Below are 22,505 nucleotides of genomic sequence, written 5' to 3' on the forward strand. Positions count from 1 at the left end.
AAATGTCACAACACATGAAGTATTTAAAATCATCTATTTCATGAGCATCTCAGTCTACTTTGTATTGCTATAACAAAATGCTTACCACTGGATAGTTGATAAAGACTACAAGGGCAGGCTGGGAAGTTCATGAGCATGCTGACATCTGTGTGGCTTCCGGAGAGGACCTCCGAGTTGCATTACAACATAGTAGAGGACATCATGTGGCAAGCCAGAGCATGCATGCCAGTTTGTCACTCTCTTTCTCTGTTTATAAAGTTGCTAATTGCCATGATGGAGCCTCACCTTCATTACCTCATCTATTCCCAATTACCTCTCAAAGGCCCCACCTCTGTATGCCACAAACATGGATCTTGGAATGAAGTCTCAACATAGTCAAACTATAGTAATAAATTCCTTTGATTGATAGAGAGGATGCCAGCAGCCAGAAGACCGGGGGGAAGTAAATATTAACAGAGCACCCAACAACACACAAGGCACAGAGGATGAAGTGATGTGAACAGGGTATGTGCAGCCCTTGCCCCATGGAGCTGTCATAGCACCCCAGTAAGGAAAGAGAGGCACAGGACCAGCGTATTTAACCTAGGGCTGGGAGTGGGGTGTGTGGAGAATCGAGAATCTAGGCAAGGTGGGGCAAGGTTTAAATTTCCACTGCTCAGCTATCAGCATTAGTTGAGTAAAAGGAACCAGTGGTTGCAGAAGAGTGATGTGTGTGACAGTTTGGTATGGTGTGTCCATGCTTACATTTGTAAGGCCTTAGGAGGCTGGAAACTTAATAGATGCCCCATTTAGAATGGACTAGCTTTAGATAAAGCCATTAGTGTGGTATCTTCATGAGCGGATCTTCATAGCGTTATAGATTTAAGAGACCGGAGGAAAGGCATGCAGAGTCCATGTCTCTGTCTCTGTGTATGTGGCTCACATGTGTGTGTGGTCTCTATTTCTCCATGTGAATCCTTGAACTACCCCGAGACTCTGCCAGCCAGAAGACCACCATTGGATGGGGTCTCTGGAGCGTCGAGAAGTGTGAACTAAGTAAACTTCTCCTTTAAAGTTACCCAGCCCAGTTGTGATATTGGCAGCTGACATGGGCTAATAGAGCAGGGAAGAGCAAGCTAAGCTGTGGCAATGCTTCTCAAACTTGGGTGTCCATCTGGAGGCCGGTCATGGCCTAGTTGGCGGGCGCCTCCCTGGAACAGCTAAGACAATATACAGCGGGCTCAAGATGAGAATGGAGAGTTTGCTTTTCTGTCACATTTCCTGTTGATGTTGACGAAGGATCAGAAGTGAGGAGTGGCTGTGGGGGAGGGGAGATGTGGGCTTACCCCTCTTTATTTGCTTCCCTCCCATTGTCTTGGGCTAGCCTATCCTGTCTTATATCCACACTTCCAGTTGAGATCAAGGATAATACTTAAGGAAACCTTTCCTGTGACTTCTCTCAGACTGTGTCCCCGAGGTGACCTGCATTCAGGTCAGGTATGCTGTATCTCTTCCATGGTATTTGGCCCTCACTTATAGGCATTTGCTTCCATGGTATGTTTCCTATTAACTAGAACTCTTCTTTGTGGTGACCAAGGAGAGGAGATGTGTTAAATATTTGATCACTTGAGCAAATTTGACTTTTGCAGTCGCTGTGGGGAGCAGGTCACTGGGGTTCTGTGGCATGGAGGGGACTGAGGTTTACAGAGAATATCAGGAAGGAGAAGATTTCTTGCTCATCACAGAGGAGGGGAAGCCAACGCTGGGTGGAAGTTCCTGGTCCTCAGCTATTCCTTGTATAATGAGAAGTCATTGGTGCTCTTCCCTGTCATCAGTCGAAGGATATTTGTCTGCTTTTCATTCTTGCTCCATCTACTTAAAGAGAAAACCAGAAAATCTTAGCAAGTGCTAAAGTAGATTTTTGTTGCTAGTCAAAAATAGTTAATTAACTAAGGAAGTCTCCGAATATTGCCTACCCTACCCCTTCTTAAAGACAGGGTCTCACTATGTAGCTTGTGCTGGCCTTGAACTCACCCTGAAGCCTAACCAGGCTTTAAATTTAGATTCTTGAGGCAGGAAAGATGGCTTACATGTTAAGAGCACCGGCTGCTTTTGCAGGACCCAGGTTCAGTTCCTAGCACCCACACTGGTTCACGATTATCTCTGATCCCAGTTCCGAGGAGCCTTCTGGCTTCCACAGGATTAGGCATGCACATGATGTGTAGGTATACAGACAAGTGAGACACTCATACACATAAAATGTAAGTTTGTAGTTCTCCTGCCTCATGAGTGCTGGAATTACAGGTGTGCCACCATTTGTGGCAATTAAATGAACATCTGATTGGGTTTCGAAATGTTTTTTTTCTGTCTGGGCATGGCGATGTTCACCTTTAATCACCTTTCAGGAGACAAAGGCAGATGGTTCTAGGCTAGCCTGCTCTACATAGGGAGCTCTAGGCCAGCCAGGGCTATATAGTGAGGCATCCCCTTCTCCCCCTGAAAGTTATGTTTTCTAAAATTTTGGCATGTTAGAGATACGAGGGAAGACAAATTGCTTTTAATTCACAAAAAGACACCAATCAGATAGACTACTGAGTGGTGGGAACTTTACAAAGAACCTATATGTCATATGCCACACACGTCACATGTCACGCAGAGTCGGAGAGGAAGACTTCCTTTTGGTTCTGATTGGCCGAGACACCCACTCTGAGCATCCACACAAACATAATGTGGCTTTCCGAGGTTCCTCTAAGGAGTGGAAGTTTGAAGCACTCCCTGGACTTCCTGTCTGGTAGTGTAAGGAGGGGGGAGGGGGATTTTCCACTATTCGTGGCCCTCCAGAGCTGGAAGTCCAGGCCCAGTCCTGTGAATTCTCCACATTATAGAAGCTGTGATTTCCTGGCATTGGAGAGGTGGCAGGTGACTAGCCAAAGACATTTTCCTTTGCATGTACGCGGTCTATGCCAGCATGGCCTGAATGCTTGCATTCCCTCCCCGGATCTTCTACTTTCTTGCCTCTGCTAAAAGCAAGATACTGAACAGTCACCAGGACAAAAGTCTGGTGTTTTCTCGGGCAGCGCCTAAAGTTGGGAGATTGAGCAGGAAAGTTGGGCTTTGCAGGAGAAATATTTCACAGCTGTATTTTCCAGGTGGGTGTCTAATAGTTGTTGCAGGTAATTGTGCACACAGCACACAGTTAATTAAAACATGGGTTTGTCTTATGTGAGATACTGCTGGTTAGCTACTGTGTAACGAGTGCATATGTAATTTAGTTTTTGTTCTGTGAAACTTACGGTGGAGACGTGTAGATAAGCCATGAATGGGAGTCCTTGTGGCGTAATGGAAAAGGGTTTTGGTGTAATCAGAACCACAGACTAAGTGCTGTGTGGGATCACAGAAGGAGACTTCTTTTTTGAAATGAAGGACAAAAAGAGCATGGCCTGAAACTGGGAATTGAAGTGATCCACAAGGGGAACCATACATACCAAGCCCCTGGAACAGCCTGGGCGAAGACACTGGAGCTAGGAGCAAAACAGTCATTGTAGCTCATGCGGAGCAGAACTCCTCAGTAAATGTATGGCGAGAAGCCCCTCAGGGGACACTTCGGTGAGGTTCCTGAGCTCTTGAAGGGCTTTATTGTGCAATATAAGGAAGCTCAGACTGGGGAGTGGAGGATAGAGGACCAGAGGATCCTAGGGAGTGTGCTGTGATGGAGGAGCCCCGACACTGGTAGGTTTAGGACTGGAGTTTGTGGCAGGTTCCGAACTGTCAGTGAAGTGCTGGGATGTTTTTCCTGTACCTTTGTAGGGTGGAGGTAGGAAGGGAGCAGAATGATGCTTGTTTTGGTTTTTTACCTGTCTCGGAGTCATCTGCAGCATCAAGGAAATAGTACCATCCTTTGTGAGGGAGACAAGTATAGTCTATATAATATAGTAGGTTTTATGTAACATGTACATAGGAAGAACCTTTCAGTTTAAGGAATCCAGGGAATGAGGATGATGCAGTCAGTGCTGTGGGTGGAGTCCTGACCATATGAGCGTCAAGGAACAGTCATGGTACCCAGTTGTCTCCTGTTATCACTCCTCCGAAATCATTCAAACCAGCTCACATACAGGATTTATTTTTGGAAGCCCATTGGACATTTGCATTTCTCATCCCTGCTGTTCAAGAGCACATGGTTTGCATCTCCTTCTGGGTTGGAGTGCTGTAGTGCTGTCACCTTTAGGGAAGTGTCCATAAGTAAAAGTCAGCATAGGGTGAGTTAAATCCCTAGCTTGGCCAAGGGCTTCATCTCTGTCCCTTCTTGCAGATCTGTTTCTCTGCTCCTCAGTGCCTTGTAATGTCACCGGACAGATCTGGAAGAAGGGCAGTGTGAGAATGGTCTCGCATATGTTGGTGTCTGTGTACTATGTCAACAGTCCTTATACAGATAGTAGACTCCATGCCTGGGATGGAATGGTAGGACTTGAGGAGGGAGGGGCAGAATGGCTGATGATTGGTTTTATCCATGCTGAGGCCCATGCTGAGGCAGTGCTGTGCCTGGAAGTACTGTTGAGTAGAGTTCTTGACATTGGTCAGCATAGTTGGTCTGTGCCTTTTATCTCTGGTGCAGATGTCTTTAAACCCTCTGAATTTACTAACCTAAGATAGGGAATGTAGATGTGTGAGTCTCTTTTGTGCATAAAGAGCCTCTTTGACCACACTTGAGATTTCGTTAGTGAGGTGACTACTGTAAGTGAGACCATACGTTGCTTCGGTATGGAGCTGATGATGGAAGGAACCAGCCATGTGGTGGAAAAGCTAGAACCTTCTGTCTTTTCCTTACTCTCTGGGGTTCAGTGACATCAGCCAATGATTGAGCCAGTCTGGCTTATTAGAACCTTGGTACCAGGGCATGGAGGGGGCTTCCAGGGGTGAACTCAGGGCTGTGCTGGCGGGTGGTGCCCCTGGAGGGGGTGTGGAAGCTGTCCTTCTTTCCTTTGCCTTCCCTTCCATTTGGCTGTCCTGGTTTATTATATCCTTCATAATATACTTGTGGTCATAGAAGCAGTTTATTGAAACTGAAGGGACATTGTAGAAACACTGAAATTTGTAGCCAAGAGTTATCCATGAGGCTGCCTTTGAAGGGAATATCTCTTTTTAAAAAAAAAAAGTTATTTATGTATATGACTACACTGTAGCTGTCTTCACACACACTAGAAGAGGACATCAGATCCTATAACAGATGGTTGTGAGTCACCATGTGGTTGCTGGGAATTGAACTCAGGACCTCAGGAAGATCAGTCAGTGAGTGCTCTTAACCACTGAGCCTGGGGAATAACTTTTAACTGGTGGGTCTACATTAACTCCAGGCTGATAGGGTCAGAGTTTAATTGAACCCTAGGATACCCAGTGGTGGTTAGGAAAAGGGAATAGTTGAATCTCTCTGGGAAGCCATTGGAGCCAACATTAAAACATGCCTGGAATCATCTCTGTAACCACACCTGTATTCTCTTTAGAGAAAAGCACAAAGACATTTACAGAGCAACAGGAAGGTGAAAATTATCAGGCCATTGCCTTACTGTTCAGATCCTTGCCTTACTGTATGTGAAAATGGAAAGGATGGATTCTTAGACCCTTGATTCCTGTGGTGCGGTTCAAAGGTCTCATAGCACTGTCTCTGCCTCCTGCCTACAGAAATATCTGGGATGTCACCATGGATGGTAGCTTTGGGCAGTCCCCATAGTGAGGGATTCTAGTCCTATATTCTGGTTTACCTCTGTAGGTTGAATACTACTGTTAGGTTGGACCATGTGAGAAATGCCAATATTCAACTATTCGCGCCTACAGTGGCAACAGGTTCATGTTTGAGCTAGTAGTAATAGAGTCTCCTTACTGATTCCCTCATTTGTTGTGAAAAGACTCCAGCTCTCCTGATTATCACTGACACAGTTTTTAGAAAATGTAAAGAAATAGAGAAAAAAAAAAACCCCTGATGTCAACGTTCTACTAATCGGAAGTGAATATTAACTAAATCGAGCAAGTGTTGTCAAATAGCAAGTATTTTTCTATGAATAAATTATTGTTTTTATATTTATATTTAAAATTTTTATTTATTGTATGTGTGTGTTCGTATGCGTGTGCACGCACTTGGGTGTTCACGTGCCACAGTGTAGGCATGGAGGGCAGAGGACAGCTTTCAGGTTTTTTCCTCTATTCAAGGCTTAACCCTGTGCGTTTTATTACCCATAGCAGGAAGAACTATAACAATGGCATTTTACTGAATGCCCACATCCTTCACTCCGGACCCAGAGACAGCAGACCATCAGGGCCTGGTGCCTCCTTGCCTCACCTCTACCACTTGTTAGACCTGCAACCTAGGACAAATCATTTTATGCCTGTAAAATGGGGTTTAAAATAATAGTTACTTCCCTGGATTATTGTCAAGGCTGAATGATGTGCTAATATCTAAATTATAGCTAATCCATGGTAGAGTAATGGTACAGATCCATGCCAGTATGTGACGAGTATAATGGATTTTTTTCTATGTATAAGTCGTTGCATATTTACTTACTTAATCTTTAAATTTTGGCTTTGTAGCTCAGGCTGTCCTGGAACTCACGGTCCTCCTGACTCCGTTCCTGTGTTCTGATATTAAAGTCCTGCCCTAGGCTTTCAGATCCCATCTGGGCGTCATGCTAAATGGTCTTCATACTGATTTTCCCTCACCTGGTGTTTTCCTGATGGCTCCGTTTCATCTTTCCAGCATGCTTTTCCCCATTTGATCTTCGTTTTTCCTCTTGGCCCTCCTTTACTTGGCTTTTTCCAGAGGTCGTTGAGGGGATTTCATATCAGGTGACTTCAGTGGGCTCAGAACCTTGAGGTTTCCTGGCTGTTCCTCTTCATTTCCTGGTTCCCAGGTTCCCAGAAGCCAGACAGACCCACGTGCTTGGCGTGTGGGAACACTGCTTGACTGAACCTGTGACTAATCAGAAAGCCCTCTGCTTAGGACTTTTTGTAGTTTTCTGTTGAATCGTTTTCCTGTTCCTGGAAGGAAGAGAAGCCTGGGCTGTGTGTGAATGTGATGTGAGAGCATGTGGGAGCCTGCCTGCCGTGGCTCTGCCTTTGCTCCGTGGCTCTGTGCTCTGTGGTTCTGCCTTGTGTGCTGTGGCTCTGTGCTCTGTGCCTCTGCCTTGTGGTTGGTGGCTCTGTGCTCCATGATTCTGTGCTCCGTGGCTCTGCCTTATGTGCTGTGACTCAGTGTTCTGTGGCTCTGTGCTCCATGGCTCTGCCTTGTGTGCTGTGGCTCAGTACTCTGTGACTCTGCCCTGTGCTCCGTGGCTCTCTGCTCCATGGCTCTGCCTTGGGCTCTGTAGCTCTGTGCTCCGTGGCTCTGTGCTCTGTGGCTCTGCCTTGTGCTCCGTGGCTCTGCCGTGTGTGCTATGGCTCTGTGCTCTGTGGCTCTGTGCTCCGTGGCTCTGCCTTGTGTGCTGTGGCTCTGCGCTCTGTGGCTCTGTGCTCCATGGCACTGCCTTGTGTGCTGTGGCTCTGCGCTCTGTGGCTCTGTGCTCCATGGCACTGCCTTGTGTGCTGTGGCTCAGTACTCTGTGGCTCTGGCCTGTGCTCCGTGGCTCTGTGCTCAGTGTTCCATGTTTCTGTCTGGCCACTTTGGCTCATAGCTTGCACTGCTAATTTTGAATCTACTTAGCCTGCAGAGTGCATGGCAGTGCCCATGGCTGCTGTTTTCTCACACAGAGGGCTGGTGTTTTCTGTACCTTACATGGAACAGCGTCCTCTCTAATCCCTTGGGTTCGTTGTCTTTCTGTGTATCTGGCTTTATATGATAGTAACTGCTGCTAACAGTCCTATCACTAACACTGAGCACACATTGGGATAAAGCCAAATTGATCTCATAGAATGCTCAGGAACATTTCAACCTCTGTCCACATTTTATGGACAAGGAAACTGAGGTACATAGATTTTTATCGACTTGCCCTGGGCTTTTAAAGTTTGGAGCCATTCTGAACATTGTGAAAACAAAGATTTGGTTTTTGCTTTGTCTCCTTGTCTTGCTAGGGAGTGCCTTTGGCTCAGAATCTCTGTCCCTGCTGTGGTGATCCAGGGTTCAGGTCTCTACCCAGCCATCCCTCAGAGACTGTTTCAGTACTACTTCTTCATTAGCTCCCTTTCTAAGATGGGTTTAATACTAGCTGATATCTGTTGGCAGGGTAAGTGGTAGAACATGTACTTAATATATGCAAGTCCTGGGATCCTTTACTACAGAACAAACCAAACAAACACTAACCAGATAAACAACCAAAAAAAAAAAAAAAGCCCCACAAAATAATAACTCTGGGCTAGGAAGATGGTTCATTCTGTAAGGTGCTCACTAAATAAGCACAGGGACCCTTAATGTGGATCCTTAGTGCTCACCTACATAAATGACCAGGCAACACATAACTGTGGTCCCATTGTGTGCGTGCGTGCGTGCGTGCGTGCGTGTGTGTAGGTGGAGACAGGGACCCTGGGGCAGGCTGGCTGACCATTCTAGCCAAGTGAATGAGCTTCAGTTCAGTGAGAGATCATGTCTCAAAAGATAAGGTGAAGAGCAATTGGAGAAGACACCTGATCTTGATCTCTGGCTTTCACAGACGTATACACACACATGCTTATACACTTGCACAGTGTACATGTTTAACAATAACATCTATCTCAGAGTTGTGGGCATTAAAGGGAATTAATGCAAGTAAAAATATTGACGTAGACACTGAAGTCAAGTTACTCTTGGCAGTTGCTGGCAGAGAACCTGAGCACCCCTGAGGCTTAGAGCCTAGAGATCACAGACCTTGGAACTGGGACTAGAATCTCTCTCCCCACCATAGGAAGCTCCCTTGTGAAGCTTTTGCCTACTCCCAACCCTTGCTTCCCTGTGTGTCTAGATTCTGCCGTATTCTGTGCTTGCTGTAAAGATTTGGCTGACCTCCCAACCCTGGCAGGGACGTTGTACACAGAAGCCAGGGGATCCAGCTCCCCGAGGCTTGATCCTCTCTCTTAGTCCCTCCCTGTCATCCCAGGAGAGTCACTGATTTTGTTCAGGAATACCCAATGCTTCCCCCCCCCCCCCCCCGAGGAAACAGGCCATCTGGGCCAGTCTTATGCTCCTGTTCTATGTTTTCTTCTGGCTCGCACTACTTGGCCTTCCTTCCGTAGCTTAAGTAATTTCCAGTGTAGTCTCTGTTGGCTTCTTGAGAGGGATATGAACAGATCTGTTAGGACCGCAGCCTTCTGAAAAGTGGGCAGTCGCCATTTGTGAGTTTACGTAAGCTTGGATTTAGTGTCCCTGTAGGAACCTGGCGAGTTGTAGAGAGCTGGAGTCCTGTGACCATTGAGTTGAAGGTCAGCTCCTGGAGCTGGCATAGCAGTGTACTGCTATTTGTAGACCTCTTTTGCATCCCGTAGACTGGAAACTCTCTGTTGGTGTTTGCTGTCTTTCAAGGGTTGTAGTTGCTCAGCTCTGAACATAACCTGCTCAGTTATGTCTTTGGGAATGTCTGGCATTTGGCCAATGGAGCCTAAGTACACCAGGCCCAAATAAGTTCTAAACGAAACTACCTGTCAAGTTAGAGTGGAATCCATAGGTGACCTGGAGCTCTTCTTAAGGAATGGCTCGGCTGTCACAAGCTGCATATCTCTGGGGTTCATGGTGACCCCATTGTGTCCCAGAAGCTGTGACTGTTCAGGGTGTCCTCATTGTGTCCTAGAAGCTGTGACTATTCAGGGTGTCCCCATTGTATCCCAGAAAGCTGTGACCCTCCACATGGCACTCAGAAGTGGTGACTTAAGTCAAGGGGTTCCTTTGATTTCTGTGCCTCATTAGTGTCTGGTTCAGTTGATTGTTGCTGGTGTGGTGAGTGGGTGGAGAAGGGGACAGGATGTCCCTTTCTATCATTGCTACAGTGATGCATGGAAGACTGATTTATTTACCAGATAGGATATTGGGTCATCATTCTGGCTAACTTCTTGCCCCTATGGAGTCTAGACCCAATTTCAAACGTGGGAAAGTGTTCAACAGCAGTGTGTTAATTGGGCGGGAACATTCATAGCTTACAGGCTGTTTCTAGCTAATGTGTATGATTACACTGTTCTTCCACCTTTCTTGCCCTTCCCTAGTCTCTTCCCTCCTAAAAGAGTTTTAAATGCCAGGCCATTACCATCGAGGGTCCAAGTCATGTCTGTAGCAGCCATAGATCCTAGTGCAGTAGTTTGCGACTAATGTGAACACCTAAATGGGCATGGCACTCATGTCAATAGATTAAACCAGGTCCTCCATTTTCTTTGTCCTTGTAATGGTTGTGGAGAAGTATATTAGGGTTGTGCTTCTGAATGACCTTTTGTTTTTCACAGTTATATTGGAGGTTTTAAGGTGTTCTTGTTTTTTCTTTTTTGTTTTTAGGAATGCTGTCAGTACAGTACCATTTACTCATAGCTAACGTCTCATTAAGATGATCTTTGCATTGAAGGAAGATGCATGTATGCGTGGATAATACATAGTGGGGTCACTTGGAGGGAGGTGCCGCTCAGCCACCAGAGAGGTACTGGGTGGCATGAACTGACTGGCTATAGGCCATCTTTGGGGTCAGTTGATAGAGGTTTAGCCCACCTGTTTTGTTTTGTTTTTGTTTGTTTGTTTGTTTGTTTTTAATGTGTATAGTAGTGCTTTGCCTGCCTGCCTGCATTTATACTATGTGTATTCAGTGTTCATGGAAGGCAAAAGAGGGCATTGGATCCCCTGGAACTGGAGTTACAGATGGCTGTGAGCTGCCATGTGGTTGCTGGGAACAAAACGTCTAAAAGAGCAGCAGGTGTCCCTAACCACGGAGCCACCTCTATGGTCCCAAACCACCTATTTTTATTTATTTATTTATTTTTTTTTAAAGAAACGTGTCAGAAATTAACTCAGAGACTACCTCCTCCTATGCATGTGTGTAATTTACGATTTGAAATATTCAGATAGGTTCACAGTAAAATTCTCCCTACACCCATTCTTCTGCCTCCCAGCCCTGTCCTAGAAGACAGACGGGGCTACCAAGAACTAGAGATTTAGTACATCCTCCCATGCATAGCATTGACAACAGATGAAGGTGAATGAGCAGGTGGGCAGGCAGGGCAGGGGAAGAGGACAGGGGAACAGGAAGAAAGAGAGATGCCCTTCCCTGCCCTGATGCCATTCGAGCATTGACCTTTGGCCTGACTTCACTGATGTGCCCTGCCTCTTGGGGTGCCTCTGGGACTCCTTACCTGCTCTGTTTTCGAGGCATGGTTGATTGCTTCCTGCCCTGGGTGCCAGAGCAGAAGTGTGGTAAGTCGACCATGTCCCTTTTCAGGCCTGGTGTGATCCGCCTCAGTTGTCTCCTGAATGCTAGCCATTGTTCGAGGTAGCCTGGAAGATTGCCAAGGAGTCCAGAACTTTAGCGGGTGACCTCTCCAGATGCCCTGGGATCTTGGAGTTAATCCCTTCCTGAGGAGTAGCTAGGGGCAAGGTCAACAACCGTTGTCTGTGGTCAGCCTTTCTGTCTCCTTAAAGGATTTGTTTGGTCATGGGGTTCTGTGGTGTTAAGATACGACCCTCCAGTGTTAGAGACTATTAGGGACTTTCTTAGACTCTAAAATTTTTCCCTCCACTTTAGTTTAAGTAGAAACTGGGGATGGTAAATATTTAGATTACTTTTTTTTTAAACTTTTTAAATATTAACGTCACTGCAGTTTCGGTCCTTTGAACGTGGGTGCGACCTGGGTTTGAACTGACTGCTTTGTTCCCAGCTTCCCTTCTGAACAGTGTTCCCTTTTGTCCAGCCAGGCTCAGTTGTCCATGAAGGGCTACTATTAAGTGCTCGACCTTCCTAGGTCCTTAGTACTTCCCTTCTCAATCCCCGTGGTATTCTTGAACACAGGCTGCAGAGAGACTGGGCTCAAAGCATCACTTCTGAGTAATGACTGGGAATTGTTATGCACTTCCCATCACAAATGATGTCTGCCTTAGTAATGCTGGGTTCCAGGGGTACAGCTGTAAGTCAGTGGTTCAGATCCTGACATTGCTGGGTCCCACAGGGTTTACTGAGGTGTCAGTCTAGGCTCTGCTGATGTCAAAGTGGTCTTTGCCGCCAAGTCAAGACTTTCTTTTTTGATGCTTATGAATTCTATAACCTCTGAGAGATTTTGACACAGTAAGTGGAGGTGAGAGGCTGTATGAACTGGGGTGGGATTCTGTTACCCAGGTGGGAGGATTCTGTAGGCGGTAGGTGCTCCTTGCTACCCCCCCGCCCCCATCACAGCCACTCTGTGCAGAGGGTGGGGCTCTGGCAGCTACTTAGCGGTGCAGAAGCCGATCCACAATGTTTAAGCACATTGATATTAATACTAACTCAAGTTGTTCTCCAGGGCCCACTGGGGCTCTCTTGTTCTCTCAGTCCTTTTTATATTCACTCATTTCTAAGCTTCTTGAATTTGAGTGAAAGTTGTATCTCAGCCCTGTCCCTGAGAGAGAGCAGGGCATAGTCATAGAGGCTCCATGATCTGTCTCCATAGATACTCAGAAATATTTGGGAGGAGGGGGGGGTCATTTCATTTTGCAGAGTTTGCTTTTAAGTCCCTATCATAGTATAGTAGTTGACTTTGACTATACTTCAACTACACTATCATAGTGTAGTAGTTGACTGACTATATAGTATACCACAGTGGGGGTGGGAATTGTCCGATTAGGGGACAATTGTTCATGGGGTTCCACACTGAATGTCATGAAGACTATGACAATGGTAAAGTAAATGTACAGTGACCAAAAATTAGTTTAAAATAAAATGTGCAGTGGACCTGAGGAGTTTCTGGCAGAGCTTGTCCATGCTGGATTCTGGGGCTTCTCTGTAGCCCTGGTTCTAAACCCACCACAAACATATTGTCTCATACATGTTGCTGCCCCATGATGCTGGTGGATGTTGCTTGAGACGCCCAGGCTCAGGCTGGAGACTGTTGTATGTTACAGATCGCTGCATTTCTCCTGTACATGTCCTCTGTAGAAGCACAGCGATGTAAATTTTGGAGGGATATTAGTCATTCCTCAGCGTGTAAGAATTCAGTTAATGTCTCTTTGGGATATAGTGTTAGAATTCTTTTAACAATTGCTGTTTGAGTTGCTGACTCAAGTTTCAGGAAAAAAAAAAAAAAGAATGAATTTTGCCTTAAAATTGGGACAGAAATCCCAACAGCTTCTGAAATGACTAAATGTACTTCAGTCATTTGGTACTGTATATTCACACAAATCAGGATTGTCAGTACTGATGATCATACAAATCAAAGTAGCTACAAATTCTGGAAAGCGTTGAAGATCTCCTTTGTCACATCGGACATTCAGCTGAGATTTAGTTCTTCATGTAAAAGTGGACGAGGGCATTGGTCTCATTAATATGCCAATTTGCTTCCCTTTAGCTGAGTGAGAAGATGGTATGTGTTTTAAAATATGATTTATTATGTAATCAAGTAGGTGTTTCACTTGTATATTCCTTGTTACATATGCACATACCAAGGGTTGCAGGTAAAAATGTGGCTGCAAGTGGTAACATTTTAAGAAGCTGCATACTGCCTGCTGTGTCTTAGGACTAGCTGGTAAGTTCCAGAACTATGGAGGCCCTGAGGGAGAAAATGGGTTGTTACAATTGTGGTTCAGTTTCAGGACTCATAGCCTTGCCAGGCTTTCTGTGTGTGTTTTTGTTTTGTTGTTTTGAGACAAGGCCCTGGCTAGCCTGGACCTTCCTTTGTAGATCAGGCTGGCCCCTGACTTACAGTGATGTCTCAGCTTCCCACATGCAGGGTTAAAGGTGATATCCCACCCAAACCAGGCCTCTTGCCAGTCTGAACCTGTTTCTTCTGTGAAATAAATAACTGTTAACATTTGCCTCATAGAGATTGACACTGAGATTGAGGACCCTTGGAGTTGTGGCTCTCCCTGTACAAGGTCTAATCACCTCTATTCATATTTGTGCAGTATAATGAGATCATAAGCTTGTACCCCAGGTCAGTACAGGTCAGTACAGGTCAGTACAGGTCAGTACAGGTTAGTACAGGTCAGTACAGGTCAATACAGGTCATTAATACAGATTATTACTACAGGTTTTACCCCAGAATGCTTTTGTCAGATTTCACTTTGCTGTGAAGTGAGTTGTAAGAGAACCGATGTTTGGCCTTGTACATGGAGGGTGGACTATTGTTGTTGTTGTTGTTTTTTTCTTTTTTTTAAGATTTATTTATTTCATGTATGTGAGTACACTGTGCTGTCTTCAGACACACCAGAAAAGGGCATCAGATCCTATTATAGATGGTTGTGAGCCACCATGTGGTTGCTGGGAATTGAACTCAGGACCTCTGGAAGAGCAGTCAGTGCTCTTATCCGCTGAGCCATCTCTCCAGCCCTGGACTATTGTTTTTATCAACAGTAGCGTGGACCCAGAGAATCATGGATGAGTTGGGGTGGAGAAAGCTGTCATCAAGAACACAGGCCACCTACCTGGCTGGCCGCGGCGGCAAAGGTGCACGAAAAAAATTCTTTCAGAGGGATGAGTGGCTGGGTACTTCAGTCACTTAACCTAGCTCTACTCAAGTAACCATTCTTGGACACAGCGATTGGAGTGTTAGATGGTAAGAACAACCATGTGTGCTGGGGACGGTCTCCTTCCCGTGCTCTGTTGCTGTTGAAGTACAGGAAACTCACACTTCTGAATGTATCCCAGTGCAGGGTAAACTGGAGACCGTATTGAGTGACTGACAGCTGCTTCCTCAGTGCTGCGATTGGCCAAAGCTGTGTTGGGACACTTGTCTGGCGTCTCAGGCTTTTGCTTTCTCTTCCCCATTATCTTCGAAGCCCTCTGGCTATGCCCTATGTCCTCTAGGAATGCCACTTCTGCCCCATTCTGTCTTTGCTTCCCTGACAGGTTGGAATGCAAATATAACTTGGAAGCGGACTACAATGGCTTTTGTCATTTTAGATTGACTTTAGTCATCCCCACCTTCCCCATCTCCACCCTGCTTCATCCTTTTTCCCTTCACATCTTCTTTTGTAATCTGTTCCACAGGCTCTTGGCCAAACACGGACACAGTGAGCCTCAGAGTACTGTGAATTAACTAAAGCCAGCCAGGCCTGGGGAGAAAACCCCAAACAATACTGATACAAGCCGGTCTTTGTTGGGCAGCATTTGTTAGTGGAAGGGGTCACCTTTTCAGTCAGGGCTGAGAAGGGCCAAGTTGTTCCATGGAGCTACAGATTCTTAGGGCGAGGCAGTGGTTTATTCTTGGAGACATGGCTAGGCTGTGGGAAGCCCAGCCTACAAAAGGTAGGCCATGACTTGGGAGTTGGGAGGATGGAGACTGGCAACAGAGCTGCAGTCCTAAATTTGGAAAACTGCTTTGTAGGTGACAAAATGGGTGGCAGTTTTCAAAACACACTCATGGACTGGAGAGTGGCTCGGTAGTTAAGAGCACTGACTGCTCTTCCAGAGGTCCTGAGTTCAAATCCCAGCAACCACATGGAACCATCTGTATTGGGATCCAGTGCCCTCTTCTGGTGTGTGTGAAGACAGCTACAGTGTACTCACATAAATTAAAAATAAATGAATAATAAATAAATGAATAAATAAATAAGTCTTACACATACATACATACACACACACACGTACACACAGGCATGCACGCACACACACACATACATTTTCTGGTGCCCTGATTGTAACCCAAGCTTTGAAAGTTGGGGAGCCATTTCTAGATTTAGTTGTTAAATAGTATCTGAGAGAGGATGTCATCCACCTGTTTCTTTGGCTCCTTTCACCAACTTTAGGATGTCTTGGGAAGAAAGAGCTCTTTTAGTTTGAGTGTTTGAGCATGTTCTCTATGTGGAAACCATCTTAAACTCAGCACTCCTTTTCCCCCCCTTTCCTTTAATATATTAGGGATGCTGCTGTAGTTTGAGTAGGTCCCATGCTAGGATGCAGCAGGAGAACTTTCTAGGTGGCACGAGTGGCAGGCGCCACTTGTTTGAATAGGCCACTAACATTGCTGATTTGAAAAGGCGGGCCTCATGGTGGAAGGCTAGCCTGTGCTACTTCTTGCTCAGTGAGATTCATTAGGTATGGTAGAGCCTTAGGTACTATTGCCATGAGGCAGGGCTATTCTTGGTGCTTGTGTTCCTGCACTTGAACTCCTTCCCTCTGTTTCCCACCAGAGTCAACCAGCAAAGGTTCTTGGGCTTGCTACCACCAGATCCTTGAGTCACAGTAAGCCTATTTTTTTCTACAAACAGCCTGATTTTGACTATTGAGCAGTAGTGACACATGCAAAGGACCCCATATTTTGTTTTTTTCTTTTGAAAGGGAAGAAAACATTCCAGAGAAAAGTTTCTTCCCTTCACCATTGTGACTCTCCTACTGTGCTTGCTCACACTGCCTTCCCGAGAGAGCAAAGCAAGCTCAGTCTCTCTGTCTCTTACCTGGGTGGTAACCTGCTGTCCATGGTCCCCCGGCAAACCACTGTCTGCAGCCAGCAGAGTTCTCCTTTGCTCTGTTGATTTTTTTCTTTATTCCATTTTTCCTCAGTGGGTTTTAGTTTTAGGTTTTGTTTTTATTTATTTTTATGTTTCTTTCTATTTAGTTTCTTGAGAAAGGGTTTCTCTATATAGGCCTGACTGTCCTGGAACTTGCACTGTAGACCAGGCTGGCCTTGAACTCAGAGATGCACTTGCTTCTGCCTTCTACTATTGGAATCAAAGGTGTGCGCCATCATGCCTGACTTAGTCTTAGGTTTTAAAAGAAAATACCAAGAAATGGAGTAGAATCCAGCCAGACAGAAGTTAAAAGATTTCACGCTGATCCCCAAAGTAGAAACGAAAGGTTTGTCTTGTGCTCAGGGAAGTGTGTATGACCTGATCTGCCTGTAGTCCTCGTAGATCTCTTCCTAACCTTTTCCTTTAGGTGACCTCCTTCCCTTCCTTTCTACCCTCCCTCTCCTTTCTCTGCAAGAATGCTTAATGTGTTCTTCCTCTCACCAAATTAATTGCATAGGATACTATTATCAGGATTTATTTATATCTCGTATAGTTGCTACTTTGTATTCTCTGTGTATCAACCATTCCCACCCGTCCCCCACCTTGTCTGCATTCTCTTTCTAGGGCTCTGACCACAGCAGTCCCTCCATAGCCTGGTTTTGCTCTTTGTGGTTTTAGTTACCATGATCAGCTGTGGTCCATAAATATTAAGTGGAAAATCACAGAAATGAAGCGTGCATACCCATTCAACTGCGCATCCTTCTGCCTAGTGCCAGAGCATCCTGTTCCTTCCTGCTTGGGACGTGAATTGTCCCTTTGTCCAGAGTGTCCATGCTGCTTGCTACCAACCTGCTAGTAGGTACCTTGGCCATCAGACTGACTGTACTTCAGTTCTTTTGTGTGCATTGACCTTAGTAATATCCCCAAAGTGCAAGAAGGACACAGCATGCATGGTGCTGGAACAGTAGCTTAGAGCTTTACATACAGCTCGACAAACAGACAGAGACAGAGACAGACAGATGGGGGTGGGGGTGGACTGGGCCAGGTGACCCACAGTGACACACTTCCTCTAACAAAGCCATACTTTCAAATCCTAAGCCTTTCACACAGTTCTACTCTCTAGTGACCAAGCTGTCAAATGTATGAGCATATGGGGGACACATTTTCATTCAGACACCACCACCATAGGGGACCTTCGTGCAGCTTTTATTCCAAATTTTAAAGTTACACTGCATCATCACAGGTAAGTACATATAGTAGATAGGAGATGGGTCCTCCTGGTGGTTTTAAGTGTCTACTGAGGGTCTTAGAGTAAATCCCCTGCAGATAAGTGGGGACTGCACACTTCATATAAGTGATGTCATATTTGTCCTGTGTGTTTGACTAAGTATAACATCCTCAAGGCTCATCCACGTTATCATATAGGGATACTTCCCTTCCCTTAGGGAGCTGAGCAGTGGCCAGTTATAATGTACACTGCCATCTCTTCATCCCTTTGTCCAAGAGGCACATATGTTACTTCCTTACCAGGGCTTTTGTGCACTGCACACAGAGAGAGATCCTCAAAGTCCTTATTTAAGTCTTTTGGATATAAACACAGTTGTAGGATTTTCGGGTCAAATGACAGTTCTAGTTTAAATTTTTTGTTTTTTGTTTTTATGACTCAGGCTGTCCTGGGACTCACTGGCATCTGCCCCCTGCTGCGACCACCACCCAGCTTTTTATTTTTATTTTATTATTTTGAGAATCTGTAGTGTTTTCCATCTTTCTCCTGCTTTAGTTTCTCTTGCAGCGCCTGCCACTTGTGCCATCTAGAAAGTTCTCCTGCTGCATCCTAGCATGGGACCACGGCTTCTTTTGCCAAGCTCTCTGTGGAGCAGGCTCAGTGTTGTTTCCTTCAGGGCATGCCCACATCTTCTAGGTCAGTGTTTTTCTTAGCCCATTTTGTGCCTGCATAGCAATGCTGTAGACTGCATAATGTGAAACCATATGCATTATTTGGTTTACAGAAGTCAAAGAGTGTGGTGTTAACATCTGGTGAGAACCTTCGTGTTGCATCTTGACCTGGTGGAAGGGTAGGGAGTGAAAGAACGTGCTGGGGGGCAGAGAAGGCGGTTAGAGATGAAACTTACCCTGCCACACAATTAACCAAAGTGATAACAAAACCACTCCTGTGGTAACTAACCCATCCCTGGATAATTAACTCTCATGATAACTAGTTCACTTCTGTGATAACTAATGTGCTCCCATGATAACTAACTGACTCCTAGATAACTAACACATTTCTGGGATAAGGGTATATCTAAAAGTTACTTTTTCATTGAATTGTTTAGGTAGGCCACAGTGGATTCTCTAGCCAATACTTTTCTTGTGAACTCTGGTAATCTGAAATGTCGATAAGCAAACAGAGCTTTCTGCGTTGGCCTGAACTTCTTTGATAGCACTTCCTATCTCTATGGTGTATGTGTTAATAGAGTTAGTCTCTTAGTGACTTCATGGTGTAGAACTTCTGCTTGCTATTGCTATATAACAGATTACCTCAAAACTTAGTGCCCTAAAAACAAGCATTGCTTGGTGTGAGGATCTACACTGCAGGCGTCTGCACAGCTCATCACAGAGCATCCCAGCATGCTCTGGCTATAGGATCCAGTTCCAAGTCAGCTTGTTTACTGGTTGGTAAATTGATGCCCGCTGCTGGTCTCTTTAAACAGACAGGTTGGGCTTCCATACAGCATGTGGCTGAGTGCCAAGAGCAAATGCCTAAAGATGCAGGAAATAGGAAGTGAGTTGCTTAAGGCCTGGGGTCTAGATACCAACTCTCAGCGAGTTCTGTTGGCTGACAAATCTCAGGTGAGATTCTTTTTTTTTTTTTTAAGATTTATTTATTTATTAATTATATATAAGTCACTGTCTTCAAACACACCTGAAGAGGGCATCAGATCTCAGTATAGATGGTTGTGAGCCACCATGTGGTTGCTGGGATTTGAACTCAGGACCTCTGGAAGAGCAGTCGGTGCTCTTAACTGCTGAGCCATCTCTCCAGCCCCTCAGGTGAGATTCTTAAGGAGAGGAGATGATGGCTCCACCTGTTCCTGAGAGTGGCATCAGAAATCTAGGGGTTGTTTTCAGCCCATCGAGGGTATACTCAGTACTTTGCTGGTTTAAGACAGCCTCTCTCTGGCCTTGGGCTTAAAGACTTCTGTCTCGGTGTCCTCTGTGCTAGGATTACGGGTGTGTACCACCATGCCCTGTCTGAGCTATAGTCACTCTGATTCCATTTATAGATGAGGAAACCAAACACTGAACATTGATATTTTGCTCACTAAAGATGAGATGTCTCCTCCTAAGTGGCTGAGCTGTTACACCCACCTGACAGAGCCTGAGCTTCTAAGTTTGTGCTTTAGAACATCTCGAGAATTGCCTGGCTCACAAATTGAGATTCCCACTATCTGCAGCTTTTCCATTACACCGCAGTTGAGATTAATAAGTGAATTAAGTGATTCTTATTTGCAAGTCACACTACTCTGCACATGCAGGCTAGATGCCAAGTGGACAGTGAAGGCTCACTCTCAACCACCTTGTTGGGAGCTGCTGTTTGACACCACAGCCCCCCCCCCCCCCCCGCTCATTCCTGCTTTCCACGGCTGATTGATCCGTACCTTCTGCCTGAGACAGGCAATGACTCTGAGGAAAGCTATTTGGTCTTCAGCTGCTCCTGTGACATAAAAACGGGTGGTAGAAGAAAGAAAGAAGGAAGGAAGGAAGGAAGGAAGGAAGGAAGAAAGGAAGGAAGCAAGCAAGCAAGCAGGTAGACCGGCAGGTTTACTCAGAACTGAAAAGTTAAATGTTTTAGGCTTTGTACATACATATCTATGTGTTATAGACACACAGCGCTTTTTATATACCTCTCTGCATTATTTAGTGATAGGAATACATTTTAAGAAATACTTCATCAGAGAACAGTGTGCTTCTATCTGCATTATTTAGTGATAGGAATACATTGTAAGAAATACTTCATCAGAGAACAGTGTGCTTATATAAATGTGTCTGGTGCAGCCTACTGTTACTTACATGACAGTTTGTTGACCTCAGGCTATAAAACCTATACAATATAATACCCCACCAGATCTTCTACACAATAGTCACCCAGTGGTGTTTGTGTGTCCACTTATAAAAGAGAACAGTAAAAAATGCAGTAGGAAGTTTTAAATTTCTTTATAATCTGTGAGGTCTTTTATATATACACTGCATTGTTTGGAAAGTCAAATGCAGTGAGGTAGGTGTGTGTGTGTGTGTGTGTGTGTGTGTGTGTGTGTGTGTGTATGTGTATTCTTGAATGAGAAATAAAAAGGATGCTGTCTCAAATTCTAGAGGTTACTTGATAAGGTAATGAGTGGAATCTTCTGCAAACTGGTGAAACCGGTAGTTTCCTTTACTGCTCGAAGATCATGGGTATTTCCGTGTAAGAAGAGAAGCAGCTTGTTGTCTCGTGGGCTCTGGTTATGCTACTCTTTGGAGACTGTTGACTGCTGTTATGGCCTGTGCTCATTTCATACCAGGTGTGAGAACAGCCACACTACATTCATCCTTTCTTAGCAATGTTGAGAAAGCATAAAGAACAGAGCTAAACGTCGCCGCCGCTGGTTTTCTGACTTCCGGGTTTCTTTTGCAGGGCAGGTGACTTGCAGGGGAGGTGACTCTACATAGAAGCTTCGTTTTTATCACGTCAGAAATCAGAGCCAAGACATCAAACCCAAATGCTGCATATTTTCCTTTACTTTGCACCCACCTGACCTTCTTTCACTGGCTACTTATTTTTCTGTGGTATTATCTAGTCAGAGAGAAATGGGGCAGAGGCTCTGCTCTGTAACCAGCAGCATCCTGAATTCTCTTCATCTTTTAGGCACCACTCAGGTAAAATCGATCTTGGCTCTGATGCAGAGAAGAGTTTCAAGACAAGTCAGTATGAAGCAGAGCCAGTTTTATTAGAAGAACGTTTTAGCAGGTTTCAGACAGGAGAGTGCAGATACAGACTTCTCACAGCCACCATTTGTCTTTACAATAGACACATACCATCTGCGTGGGTTTTCAAACTCATCAGAGTTGCACAGGAGGTTCTTGGGCAGGGCAGGGCTATTGACAGGATTATAACTAGTGAGGTAAAACTGTACATCATCAGATACTGGAAAGTTGGAGGAATCGCTGTACAAAGCCTTGTTTGGGATTCCCCAGAAAATAGGAGGGGCCTGAGAACTAGGGTCATATCCCTTCAGACCTCAAGTCTAGTTATTGTTATTTCAAAATAAAATTTTCTATCCTTTCTTCATTCATTCCTCCACCTATTCATCCTCCATCCATCCACTTACCCATCCATCCACTCATCTATTCACCCATCTATCCACTCATGCATCCATCCATCCATCCATCCATCCATCCATCCATCCATCCATCCATCCATCCACTCACCCATCCACTCATCCATCCATCCAACCATCTACTCATCCATCCATCCATCCATCCTTTCATCTAGCCATCCATCATCCTTCCTCTCACCCATCCATTCATCATCTGCCCGTCTGTCCATCTATCTATCCATCCATCCATCCTCCCATCCTCTATCCATCTCCATCCATCCGATCTGTATGTCAGCAGCCTACACGGCAATTGTTAGTTGTGCTAGTTCTTGCTTATCTCTCAGGAGGGGCTTCAATCAGCCTCTGGAGTGAGGGGCTCCTTTCTTCTCCATGTTGTCATAGTTTCCCCCATCTATCCACAGGTTTTCTCTGCAGTGTTTTCTCTCTTTCCCACCCACTTGTTATGATGGTGTGCCCAGGCTTTCTCTGTCTTACTTTCCAGAGGCCCTGTGACTGTTACACTGAGCCTTTCCTGGATGCCTCTGGAATAAGTTCATGTGATCGAGATCTGAAAGCAAACTTCTTTGTTTTAAGCCACACCCTCACCACAACTT

The 22,505-nt window shown here is 45.3% G+C and overlaps 1 protein-coding gene across 3 annotated transcripts in view; it reads left to right on the top strand.

Moving 5' to 3' along the window:
- Nucleotides 1-22,505, top strand: part of Rell1 (RELT-like 1) — a 60,002-nt gene that overhangs the window by 8,433 nt on the left and 29,064 nt on the right.

Source organism: Rattus norvegicus, chromosome 14 (assembly GCF_021556685.1).
Source record: "Rattus norvegicus strain SHRSP/BbbUtx chromosome 14, alternate assembly SHRSP_T2T, whole genome shotgun sequence".
Classification (NCBI taxonomy): domain Eukaryota; kingdom Metazoa; phylum Chordata; class Mammalia; order Rodentia; family Muridae; genus Rattus; species Rattus norvegicus.